General features: G+C 40.1%; 1 non-coding gene across 1 annotated transcript; it reads left to right on the forward strand.

The window, feature by feature from the left end:
* The first annotated feature begins 10,018 nt into the window (after nt 1–10,018).
* Nucleotides 10,019–10,125, forward strand: LOC125586642. The gene has a single exon (XR_007323179.1). It is a non-coding gene; the product is annotated as a small nucleolar RNA R71 (small nucleolar RNA).
* The last annotated feature ends 4,009 nt before the right edge of the window (nt 10,126–14,134 follow it).

Raw genomic sequence — 14,134 nt, forward strand, 5'->3', positions numbered from 1 at the left:
GATCATTCAACTATCAAAACTCCCCCAACATCAAATGTCTTTGGTGGGGTAAGTTAAGAGCATGTTGAGTTGACTCAGACATTTCATCGAACACCTTTTAGACGATAAAATGTCTAGATCTCTAATCTGAGATGGCCAACTCTAGATTAGCATTAAGTTCACTCAATCAAACAAGGAAACATATTAATATATCCTAGACATTCTAGATCATCACTTAATCATCCTAATCATCCTAACCCATGAATCCAAAGATGACTACTCACTAATCTTCATGATAAACCCAAGAATCAATGATGATTTGGTGATAATCATGATTAGTGATCAAGATAATTAAGCAATCACAAAAGATAATGATCAAGATTAGATCTTTCACCTAAAAGTTCTTTGTGATTAGATAGAAAACAAGATAAGTCCCAACTTTGGGATAACAAGGGTATTTATACAATCCCTAGAAAACCTAAAGGTTTCATTAAAAAGTCTAAAAAACCCTTAAAAACAGTTTAAAATCGACTAAGGATAAGTCTCGACTCCGGTAGAAATGGACGGGCACAACCCGCGTCAGAACGTCGTCGAGGCTTCTCCATCATACGCACGGGTAGGCGATCCCGTGTGGCTCCATCCCGCGTGACCCCAGCAGTTAATTCTCTTCGTGACGCGGGTAAGGGAACCCGCATGCTCCAACCCGCGTCAAGACGTCGAGCAGCTCCATTCTCGTGCACGCGGGTAAGCCATCCTGCGTGATCCAAGCCGCGTTGGAGCTCTCAGTCACTTCATCTTTATGAGTGAACCCGCGTGGTCCAACCCGCGTTGCACTCGCCTAAACTCGACCAAACTTCATTCTTCATCTATATTTGAACCACAGTGCTTCTAAACACCTCCAATCACTCTATGGGACACTCCATTACCTGATAAAGACATATGAATGCAATATGGATCCTAAAGATGCTTAATTCCTAATTTATATGATCAATGTATACAATATGGATGGTTAAAACAATGCAAATATGCAAGATATCAACTCCCCCGAAACTTGTTCTTTACTTGTCCTCAAGTGACTTTACAAGAACTCATAAGGGAGAGAGGTTTGAAGGTGGGAACTCATAGCCAAAAGAAACACTTCCTAGCACTGAACTTAACATCCTAAGGAAACATAGAAAATAACATGAGCAACTCTCTTATTATACTTTAGCTTCTCTAGGCCCATCCACACTCTTATTCCTCTACACAAATTGCAATACTCATCAACTAACAAGTTCCTTCAACCAGCTCTCACATTGATTCACACACACACACACAAGGTGAATTCTTACAAATGGGCACATGATCTCAATCATTTGGCTAGGTAAGCAATGGTCTAATGTGAATGAAGATAAGGGTTCAAATGTTGTCATTTCAAGGTGGTTATCACTCAAAAACAAGGAGCTTGATCATTATGCAAAATTTATCTAAGAGTAGAAGCAATTCATGCATAAATAGATCCATTCTCATCATTCTACCCCCTTTTTTTATAAGTGATTACAAGTTCAAAAAAAAAAAACAATTTAATTTCAAATTTGAAATGGACTTTCCAAGGGTCCTAATTCAAATCATGTAGTATTTAAGATGTCAATCCATTTCTAAGTATTTTGATGCAAAGAGAATTCATTTTCAAACTTAATCTAAGTGCATTCAGTTCAATGAAGTGGTTTGATTAAACTAACAAGATTCTAAAATAACTAACTAGCAACTTTCAAGCAATTGGATAAAGGATGAGCCATGGGTATAGGAATTTGATTTCAGATGACTAAGTTTTAATCTAAAATGGCAAGCTTCAATCAACACATTTCTCTAAGTCTAGATAGCATTTCTAAGCTAGTTCTTTATCAAGACAAAAGCTCATTTGCTCTCATAGATCAAACATCAAATCTCTTTGGTTTGTGTCTAGCTAGCAATCATTAAGAACAGATCATTCAACTATCAAAACTCCCCCAACATCATACGTCTTTGGTGGAGTAAGTTAAGAGCATGTTGAGTTGGCTCAGACATTTCATCGAACTCCTTTCAGGCGATGAAATGTCTAGATTTATAATCTGAGATGACCAACTCAAGATTAGCATTAAGTTCACTCAATCAAACAATGAAACATATTAAACTATCCTAGACATTCTAGATCATCACTTAATCATCCTAATCATCCTAACCCATGAATCCAAAGATGACTAATCACTAATCTTCATGATAAACCCAAGAATCAATGATAATTTGGTGTTAATCATGATTAGTGATCAAGATAATTAAGCAATCACAAAAGATAATGATCAAGATTAGATTTTTCACCTAAAAGTTCTTTGTGATTAGATAGAAAACAAGATAAGTCCCAACTTTGGGATAACAAGGGTATTTATACAATCCCTAGAAAACCTAAAGATTTTATTAAAAAGTCTAAAAATCCCTTAAAAACTGTTTAAAATCGACTAAGGATAAGTCTCGACTCGGGTAGAAATGGACGGGCACAACCCGCGTCACTCAGCCTGCGTCCGATCATCGTCGAGGCTTCTCTGTCATGCGCGCGGGTAGGCGATCCCGCGTGACTCCATCCCGCGTGACCCCGTCAGTTACTTCTCTTCGTGATGCGGGTAAGGGAACCCACGTGCTCCAACCCGCGTCAAGACGTCGAGCAACTCCATTCTCGTGTGCGCGGGTAAGCCATCCCCCGTGATCCAAGCCGCGTTGGAGCTCTCAGTCGTTTCATCTTTATGAGTCGACACGGGTTTGTGAACCCGCTGGTCCAACCCGCATTGCACTCGCCTAAACTCGACCAAACTTCATTCTTCATCTCTATTTGAACCACAATGCTTCTAAACACCTCCAATCACTATATGGGACACTCCATTACCTGATAAAGACATATGAATGCAATATGGATCCTAAAGATGCTTAATTCCTAATTTATATGATCAATGTGTACAATATGGATGGTTAAAACAATGCAAATATGCAAGATATCAACTCTCCCAAACTTGTTCTTTACTTGTCCTCAAGTGACTTTACAAGAACTCATAAGGTAGAGAGGTTTGAAGGTGAGAACTCATAGCCAAAAGAAACACTTCCTAGAACTCAACTTAGCATCCTAAGGAAACATAGCAAATAGCATGAGCAACTCTCTTATTATACTCTAGCTTCTCTAGGCCCATCCACACTCTTATGCCTCTACACAAGTTGCAATACTCATCAACTAACAAGTTCCTTCAACCAGCTCTCACATTGATTCACACACACACACAAGGTGAATCCTTACAAATGGGCACATGATCTCAATCATTTGGCTAGGTAAGCAATGGTCTAATGTGAATGAAGATAAGTGTTCAAATGTTGTCATTTCAAGGTGGTTATCACACAAAAACAAGGAGCTTGATCATTATGCAAAATTTATCTAAGAGTAGAAGCAATTCATGCATACATAGATCCATTCTCATCATTCTACCCATTTTTTATAAGTGATTACAAGTTCGACCCTTTTCATCCCCATCTTAAAGCCAAAATAACACCCACTCACATCACTCACCCAATAAATAACTCTCTTTTTCTCTTGTCTCAACCAACTAGGGACTTTAATTTTTTTTTTCTTTCACTTAGCTCTAACTCTTTCTCTTTTCCCTCCCCACCTTCTCTTTGATTCCCCCTTTTTTTTTTCTTTTTTTTTCTTTTTATATAAGGAGGAAAGTCTTTTGTATATAATCTAGGGCTTCATACTTTTCTTTTGTCCCTAGAGTTTTATTTTTTTCTTTTCTAATGACACTCTTTTGTTCATCTTTCTCACTCCCCAAACCCAAGATATTAACATTTAGAACACACAAACCCCTCTCACCATCCCCAAATGCTAGCTCATTTTGCTAGCAAGAGATGAGAACAAATCTATTTCGCCTCCAATACTCTCAAAATTTTGCACATGACAAGCTATCAAAAGCGGCCTCAGCAATCCAATGTTTGGTCTCAAAGAATGGCTAGGGTTGTAGGGTATGGAGTGCCATTTAGGTTAACAAAGATTGGTATAATGGAATAAGATAACCCAAATGTGTATGAGATCCATGATCAAGTATGCAAGTGCCCATATGCAAGAGAGATTAAGTTCATTCAAGTCAAGTTCAGATTGGAGCTGATTTTAAGAACAATGCCAATATCAAGCAAGCAAACAAGTTTCAAGAAAAATTTTCAAGGTTCGAAACATGCAAAGCTTTCAAGAGATGCTTAAGCTACTTGATATATTTAACTAGGGTGTCACTTTGAGTTCTAGACAAGAGTTCTTTACAAGGCATTTTAAATCATTTGTCCCTATGCACGTGAATGCAACCTATATGCTCTAAACTCAATCCTAAAAGTGCAAGTGATGCAACTACATGCTTCTTTTTGTGTTTTTCAAAATTTTTAACTTTTTTGGTTTTTCTATGCGTATATGTATGTACAATGCAATGCATGAGACTCAAATCATCAAAGGAAACATGATCAAATACTTGGTACCTCCCCCAAACTTAATTCACACAGTCTCTGTGTTAGGAAGTTGAAGGAGATACCGAAAAGAGTGATAAATGCAAAGAAAAACTGGTATATACAATGGAAAGGTGGTGTGGTACCTCAAGCGGAGAGTGGAGAAGGAGGATCCTTCCCACTTTCAAGAGTGATGGTGAGGACTTGAGAGAGAAGCTCTTGAAGCTTGATTGGATCATCTTGGAGCTGTGGAGTGATGATGGCCTTTGCACTTGAGAATGGTGTAGACTTTCCCTTGCATTTGATCTTGTACTCAATAGCTCCATCCTTGAACTTCATTGGGTGAAGAGTGAGAGTGTGTGGCAGCATATCAAGAGGTGGAGGGTGAGGTTCTTTCATTATCTTCTTCTTGTCATGAGCAGGCTTTGTGGCTTTACTTACCTCCTCCTTTGTAGCATTTTCCAAGTGCTCATCACACATCTCTTTAGAGGACTCTCCATCAAGACCTTATTTTCCACTAACAACCATTTCATCCTTAATCTTTTCAATGGAAGGTTCTCCACAAGTGATGGTTCCACAGTACTCAACATTCATCATTGGAGACTTGATTGGATAGGAGACAACTTTGTTTATATTGAGGAGTGTGACCTTCTTGTTGGCAAAGTCAATGCAAGCTCCTACTGTTGTGAGAAATGGTGTTCCAAGGATCAATGGGACTCTCTTCCCAATTGCCATCTTCAAAACAGTGAGGTCAATAGGAATGGTGCAAGCTCCAATCTTCCAAGGAAAGTCCTTGATGAGACCAATTGGAGTTGTAGAAGAGGAGTCCCCAAACATTAGTAAGGATGTGTTTGGTTTCATGTTTTCAATCCCAAGACTCTTCACCATCTCCATTGAGATCATATTCACACTTGCACCAGAATCAATAAGAGCATCATCAAGTGTGAACTTACCAAGGGAGCAAGACAAGGTGAACTTCCCTTGGGTTTCTAGTTTGGGAAGGGAGTTTGGTGTGACTGGTGGATCAAGCTGCATAGTAGAGATGTCTAGAAGCTCTGCTACTTCCTTTTTGTGAGCTAGAATGTCCCTGATGAGCATCATTTGAACATGAGCATCCCGCATATGTGAGATCTCTGGAAGCTTGACTCCTACAACACTCATGTCCTTTCTGAACTTAGAGATCACCTTCTTTTGAGCTTTGGTGAGGACCCTTTGAGGATATGGGAGCTTATCATAAGGTGACTGCTCAACCTCAGTGGTTCCTTTCAACTTTACTTCCTTTAGACTCTGCACAGCCTCTCTTTCAACTTGATTCTCAGCCTTGTGCTCATCTCTCTTCAGATTCTCTGCTGCAACCTTCAGTTCAGCTTGTGCCTTTACCCTCTCCATAGTCTTGTGTTCAGTCTTATCCACAATCTGTGCTTCAGCCTGGGAAACAAATTTTGCTCCATACAAGAAGCTTTCAATTTGATCCACCTCTTTCTCATGATCACTTAACTTAATCTCAGAAGTAGTAGAGAGGATAACATTGCAATACTCTTTGGGATTCTGCTCTGATTTTCCTGGTAGAGATCCCATTGGGCGCTTGGAGGTTGAAGGCATAGAGGCAAACTGATTCTCAAAAGCCTTGAAGTGAGAGGAGAGTTGTAGGAACTTGTTGTTGAGGTCATTGTAGCTTCCATAAACTTTGGTGTGAAGGTTCTTCAGCTCATATCCAATGTGCTTCTCACTTCTAGTTTGGGAATCCAAGATCTGTTTCAACATTGCATCAGTGCTACTCTCTTGTGGAGCAGAAGTAGAAGATCCGGCTTGGCCTTGTGTAGACTGATTTCCTTTGGAGGAGAAGCCTTGAGAGTAGTTTTGCCTAGCTTGGTAACCACCTTGTTGGTTGTTGTAAAAGCGCTTTTGTTGGTAGGTGTTGTACTGAAAGTTAGGCTTCTTCTTGTACCATGTCCCATTAGCATTCACAAAACATAGCTCTTCTTGACCTTCTAGACCATCAACTTCATGAACCACAACTGTCTCCTCTTGTTTCTTCTCACCAACAAAGTTTACTTTCTCTTGTTTGGCTTTATCATTGTGACTGGTGTGACTGGTGGATCAAGCTGCATAGTAGAGATGTCTAGAAGCTCTGCTACTTCTTTTTTGTGAGCTAGAATGTCCCTGATGAGCATCATTTGAACATGAGCATCCCGCATATGTGAGATCTCTGGAAGCTTGACTCCTACAGCACTTATGTCCTTTCTGAACTTAGAGATCACCTTCTTTTGAGCTTTGGTGAGGACCCTTTGGGAAAATGGGAGCTTATCATAAGGTGACTGCTCAACCTCAGTGGTTACTTTCAACTTTACTTCCTTTAGACTCCGCACAGCCTCTCTTTCAACTTGATTCTCAGCCTTGTGCTCATCTCTCTTCAGATTCTCTGCTGCAACCTTCAGTTCAGCTTGTGCCTTTACCCTCTCCATAGTCTTGTGTTCAATCTTATCCACAATCTGTGCTGCAGCATGGGAAACAAATTTGGCTCCATACAAGAAGCTTTGAATTTGATCCACCTCTTTCTCATGATCACTTAACTTAATCTCAGAAGTAGTTGAGAGGATAGTAGTAGAGAGGATAACATTGCAATACTCTTTGGGATTCTGCTCTGATTTTCCTGGTAGAGATCCCATTGGGCGCTTGGAGGTTGAAGGCATAGAGGCAAACTGATTCTCCAAAGCCTTGAAGTGAGAGGAGAGTTGTAGGAACTTGTTGTTGAGGTCATTGTAGCTTCCATAAACTTTGGTGTGAAGGTTCTTCAGCTCATATCCAATGTGCTTCTCACTTCTAGTTTGGGACTCCAAGATCTGTTTCAACATTGCATCAGTGCTACTCTCTTGTGGAGCAGAAGTAGAAGATCCGGCTTGGCCTTGTGTAGACTGATTTCCTTTGGAGGAGAAGCCTTGAGAGTAGTTTTGCCTAGCTTGGTAACCACCTTGTTGGTTGTTGTAAAAGGGCTTTTGTTGGTAGGTGTTGTACTGAAAGTTAGGCTTGTTCTTGTACCATGTCCCATTAGCATTCACAAAACATAGCTCTTCTTGACCTTCTAGACCATCAACTTCATGAACCACAACTGTCTCCTCTTGTTTCTTCTCACCAACAAAGTTTACTTTCTCTTGTTTGGCTCTATCATGTGTGACTGGTGTGACTGGTGGATCAAGTTGCATAGTAGAGATGTCTAGAAGCTCTGCTACTTCTTTTTTGTGAGCTAGAATGTCCCTGATGAGCATCATTTGAACATGAGCATCCCGCATATGTGAGATCTCTGGAAGCTTGACTCCTACAGCACTTATGTCCTTTCTGAACTTAGAGATCACCTTCTTTTGAGCTTTGGTGAGGACCCTTTGGGGAAATGGGAGCTTATCATAAGGTGACTGCTCAACCTCAGTGGTTCCTTTCAACTTTACTTCCTTTAGACTCTGCACAGCCTCTCTTTCAACTTGATTCTCAGCCTTGTGCTCATCTCTCTTCAGATTCTCTGCTGCAACCTTCAGTTCAGCTTGTGCCTTTACCCTCTCCATAGTCTTGTGTTCAATCTTATCCACAATCTGTGCTGCAGCATGGGAAACAAATTTGGCTCCATACAAGAAGCTTTGAATTTGATCCACCTCTTTCTCATGATCACTTAACTTAATCTCAGAAGTAGTAGAGAGGATAGTAGTAGAGAGGATAACATTGTAATACTCTTTGGGATTCTGCTCTGATTTTCCTGGTAGAGATCCCATTGGGCGCTAGGAGGTTGAAGGCATAGAGGCAAACTGATTCTCCAAAGCCTTGAAGTGAGAGGAGAGTTGTAGGAACTTGTTGTTGAGGTCATTGTAGCTTCCATAAACTTTGGTGTGAAGGTTCTTCAGCTCATATCCAATGTGCTTCTCACTTCTAGTTTGGGACTCCAAGATCTGTTTCAACATTGCATCAGTGCTACTCTCTTGTGGAGCAGAAGTAGAAGCCTTGAGAGTAGTTTTGCCTAGCTTGGTAACCACCTTGTTGGTTGTTGTAAAAGGGCTTTTGTTGGTAGGTGTTGTACTGAAAGTTAGGCTTGTTCTTGTACCATGTCCCATTAGCATTCACAAAACATAGCTCTTCTTGACCTTCTAGACCATCAACTTCATGAACCACAACTGTCTCCTCTTGTTTCTTCTCACCAACAAAGTTTACTTTCTCTTGTTTGGCTCTATCATGTGTGACTGGTGGATCAAGTTGCATAGTAGAGATGTCTAGAAGCTCTGCTACTTCTTTTTTGTGAGCTAGAATGTCCCTGATGAGCATCATTTGAACATGAGCATCCCGCATATGTGAGATCTCTGGAAGCTTGATTCCTACATCACTTATGTCCTTTCTGAACTTAGAGATCACCTTCTTTTGAGCTTTGGTGAGGACCCTTTGGGGAAATGGGAGCTTATCATAAGGTGACTGCTCAACCTCAGTGGTTCCTTTCAACTTTACTTCCTTTAGACTCTGCACAGCCTCTCTTTCAACTTGATTCTCAGCCTTGTGCTCATCTCTCTTCAGATTCTCTGCTGCAACCTTCAGTTCAGCTTGTGCCTTTACCCTCTCCATAGTCTTGTGTTCAATCTTATCCACAATCTGTGCTGCAGCATGGGAAACAAATTTGGCTCCATACAAGAAGCTTTCAATTTGATCCACCTCTTTCTCATGATCACTTAACTTAATCTCAGAAGTAGTAGAGAGGATAGTAGTAGAGAGGATAACATTGCAATACTCTTTGGGATTCTGCTCTGATTTTCCTGGTAGAGATCCCATTGGGCGCTTGGAGGTTGAAGGCATAGAGGCAAACTGATTCTCCAAAGCCTTGAAGTGAGAGGAGAGTTGTAGGAACTTGTTGTTGAGGTCATTGTAGCTTCCATCAACTTTGGTGTGAAGGTTCTTCAGCTCATATCCAATGTGCTTCTCACTTCTAGTTTGAGACTCCAAGATTTGTTTCAACATTGCATCAGTGCTACTCTCTTGTGGAGCAGAAGTAGAAGATCCGGCTTGGCCTTGTGTAGACTGATTTCCTTTGGAGGAGAAGCCTTGAGAGTAGTTTTGCCTAGCTTGGTAACCACCTTGTTGGTTGTTGTAAAAGGTCTTTTGTTGGTAGGTGTTGTACTGAAAGTTAGGCTTCTTCTTGTACCATTTCCCATTAGCATTCACAAAACATAGCTCTTCTTGACCTTCTAGACCATCAACTTCATGAACCACAACTGTCTCCTCTTGTTTCTTCTCACCAACAAAGTTTACTTTCTCTTGTTTGGCTCTATCCGAAAGATGCAAATCCATCTTATCTTGTAGAGCCTTCAACTCTCTCTTTGTGTGTGTATCATCACCTCCACTGCCTCTGTTGCTTCTATCATGCTCATCACTGTAGACTGAATCACTCTTAGCCATATTCTCTACAAGCTCCAAAACATCTGCTTCAGTTCTCGCCAACAAGAAACCATTGCTAGCAGTATCAAGCTGGCTTCTAAATTTAGGCAAAGCACCTATGTAGAAAGTACTAAGGAAACTCTCCATATTGAAGCCATGATGAGGACATTGAGAGATGTAGCTGTTGAACCTTTCCCATGCTTCTCCAAAGCCTTCAAGATTCCTTTGATGGAATCCAGAGATTTCATTCATTAGCTTAGCAGTTCTTGAAGTAGAAAAGAACTTGGTGAGGAAAGCTTTCTTGCACTCATCCCATGTGGTGATTGAATCTCTTGAAAGGCTCTTCTCCCATGTGTGAGCTTTGTCTCCCAAAGAGAATGGAAACAACCTTAGCTTGAATGCATCTTCAGAGACACCATTGATCTTTGTAGTTCTACACAGGTTATCAAAGTTATCCAAGTGGTCTAGAGGATCCTCCAAGGCAAGAACATGGTACTTGTTGCTCAAGATCATGTTTATCAAGCTTGACTTGATCTCAAAGTTGTTGTTTTCCACAGCTGGTGCTCTCATGCCAGCTCTATGCCCATGCATATTGGGCTCATCATGTGTGCCAATTGGTCTTGCTTGGCGCTGTAGGTGTTGTGGCCTAAGGTTGGCAGCTCCTTGGCCAATGCCCTCTCCATCTTGAGGCTGATTCTGATGTTGATCCATCATAAACCCCAATCTGTCTAGGTGAGCCTGTTGCTCTTCTTCTCTTCTTCTCCTTGCAATCTCCCTTTCAAGTGCTCTAAAATCTTCAACTCTTGGAACTAGGTCTGTTGGGCCTCTGCTCCGCAAGTTCATGCACCTGAGATACAAAAGGGCTAGGAGAGAGTATCAGTACTAGATATAATAATAATAATACTTAGTCTCAAGTAAGGACCAAATATCAATGTCAAAATCAACTTAGAATTGAAAATGGCGCCAAATTTGAAATGGTCTTTTCAAGGGTCATAATTCAAATCATGTAATATTTAAGATGTCAATCCATTTCTAAGTATTTTGATGCAAAGAGAATGCATGTTCAAACTTAATTTAAGTGCATTCAGTTCAATGAAGTGGTTTCATTAAACTAACAAGATTCTAAATCAACTAACTAGCAACTTTCAAGCAATTGAATAAAAGAGGAGCCATGGGTATAGGAATTTGATTTTAGATGACTAAGTTTTAATCTAAAATGGCAAGCTTCAATCAACACATTTCCCTAAGTCTAGATAACATTTCTAAGCTAGTTCTTTTTCAAGACAAAAGTTCATTTGCTCTCATAGATCAAAAATCAAATCTCTTTGGTTTGTGTCTAGCTAGCAATCATTAAGAACAAATGGGGTAAGTTAAAAGCATGTTGAGTTGGCTCAGACATTTCATCGAACACCTTTTAGGCGATGAAATGTCTAGATCTCTAATCTGAGATAGTCAACTCTAGATTAGCATTAAGTTCACTCAATCAAACAAGGAAACATATTAATCTATCCTAGACATTCTAGATCATCACTTAATCATCCTAATCATCCTAATCCATGAATCAAAAGATGACTACTCACTAATCTTCATGATAAACCAAAGAATCGATGATAATTTGGTGTTAATCATGATTAGTGATCAAGATAATTAAGCAATCACAAAAGATAATGATCAAGAGTAGATCTTTCACGTAAAAGTTCTTTGTGATTAGATAGAAAACAAGATAAGTCTCAACTTTGGGATAACAAGGGTATTTATACAATCCCTAGAAAACCTAAAGGTTTCATTAAAAAGTCTAAAAAGCCCTTAAAAACTGTTTAAAATCGACAAAGGATAAGTCTCGACTCGGGTAGAAATGGACGGGCACAACCCGCGTCGGATCGTCGTCGAGGCTTCTCCGTCATGCGCGCGGGTAGGCGATCCCGCGTGGCTCCATCCCGCGTGAACCCATCGGTTACTTCTCTTCGTGACGCGGGTAAGGGAACCCGCGTGCTCCAACCCGCGTCAAGACGTCGAGCAACTCCATTCTCGTGTGCGCGGGTAAGCCATCCCGCGTGATCCAAGCCGCATTGGAGCTCTCAGTCATTTCATCTTTATGAGTCGACACGGGTTTGTGAACCCGCTGGTCCAACCCGCATTGCACTCTCCTAAACTCGACCAAACTTCATTCTTCATCTCTATTTGAACCACAATGCTTCTAAACACCTCCAATCACTCTATGGGACACTCCAGTACCTGATAAAGACATGAATGCAATATGGATCCTAAAGATGCTTAATTCCTAATTTATATGATCAATGTGTACAATATGGATGGTTAAAACAATGCAAATATGCAAGATATCAATAAACCCGATTTTTTTCCCAAGTTTGACAAAATCGCTACTCGGCCGCTTTGCCCGCGTTTTTGAATATGGGTTTATACCAATCTGAAATTGAGAGCGACACTGGGCCACTTGGTCTGAACCATAAATAAAACTGCAAATTGCAATTTGACTTGGTCTCAATACGGTTATTGGGTCTGTTGTTTGCGCTTTGGTTTTGATTGGCATGAGGTTTTGTTTGGTACCCAATTGTATACAGCCCAAGATAATTGGACTGAACTAACTTAGAGATGGCAATCATGGACTTGGACCGCGGGCCTGACCTGTAAAAGAATGCCGCGGGACGGTATTGGGACGAGATTTTCTAGCCCCGTAAATTTTCGGGCCTCGTGGGACGGGTCTTTGCAGGACTGAGCCTTTTGCGGGATAGACCGAAACGGGTCATGCTGGATTACATAGACCCGCATTTTTTTCCATTTCTTATTTTACCTGAAAAAAAAGAGAGAGAGAGAGAGAGAGTGAGAAGAAAGCGATTCTTGTGACTTTTCCCCCAGAAAACGTAAGGAGTTTCGGCGATGATGATTTGAGATCCGGTGATGACGACTCCAGCTCCAGCGATGACGATTCGAGCTCTGGTGGTGTTTTGATTTGGTTTTCTCTTTTTATTACACACAACTATGAATTGCTTTATTACAATATTGAATTTCTTGTTTAAGTTTATTGGTTTTGTTTTCAGTACTGTGAAATGATGTTTTTCTTAAATTAAATTTGGTTACAATGATATTGTTAAGGAGAAAAGTTAGTTGTATAGCATGTCACTTGTATAATTTGACAAAGTGATTCACGATTTTTTTTTGAAATCCAAAGAATTACAAAGAGAGATGGTTTGATGAAGACATACAACACTTGAGCAAAGTTATAACAAAGATAACAACTCAATCAAATTCAAACTTAATAAAATCTTATGTTGATAACAAAAAAAGGCTTTTAACTCAAGAACGCAAGCACAAACAGAGCTTTATGGCATTGATTTTGATAAGGCTTTAGTGAAGCTTAATGAGCTTTCTACAACTCTTTTACACAACTCTTCCACTTGAACATTCATGAAGGAAACTGTAGTAGACGGTTTGATAAGGAAGCATCCCGCGGGACGGTCTGCGAAGGCCTATATGTTCTGTGGTACGGGTTTGGGCTGGCATTCTGAGGACCGCATCCCACGCGGGACAAGCCCACTGTGACACGCTCGATGACTAACCCGCAACGGTACGGGACGGGACGAGATGGGTAAACTTGTCTGGACGCTTGGTCATTGATTTAAAACCCGATCTCGTTCTACTCATCCTCCTGCTTCATTCAACTTCGTCCGTTGATCTTAGCAATATTCTTCTTGATTGGCTCAAGTTTGAACTCCCTTAACTTGTAAGTTCTATCCCAATCTAGGGTTCCAATTCTATGTTTTAATTGTAAGATCGCATGGTATATGGTAGGCTCATGTGTGCTAAGATTAAATGTGATGGAAATGGTCATTTTGGTGAACAAAGTAAAGACTAGTGTGATAAAATGTTTATATAAGGATACATTAGTTAACGACTTATTCTTGCGTTCACCTCCTAAGACCAAACAATAGGATTGTGTTATTTCATATTCAATATCTTTTAAAAAAGGAAACAAGATAGTGCCAAATTATATTATCTTTTTAAAATTAAAAGGTAAAAAGAAATAAATAAAAAATAGTAGTAATTACAAAAAAAATATTTTTAACGTCGTCAGCAAAACATTAAACCCTAAATCCTAATCCCTAAACCCTAAATCCTAAACCCTAAACCCTAAATCCTAAACCCTAAACCCTTGGATAAACCCTAAACTCTAGGATAAATCTTAAACTCTAGGATAAATCTTAAACTCAAAATCAAAATCACTAAACACTAAAACACTCAAGAGTTT

Source organism: Brassica napus, chromosome C4, assembly GCF_020379485.1.
Source record: "Brassica napus cultivar Da-Ae chromosome C4, Da-Ae, whole genome shotgun sequence".
NCBI classification, from domain to species: domain Eukaryota; kingdom Viridiplantae; phylum Streptophyta; class Magnoliopsida; order Brassicales; family Brassicaceae; genus Brassica; species Brassica napus.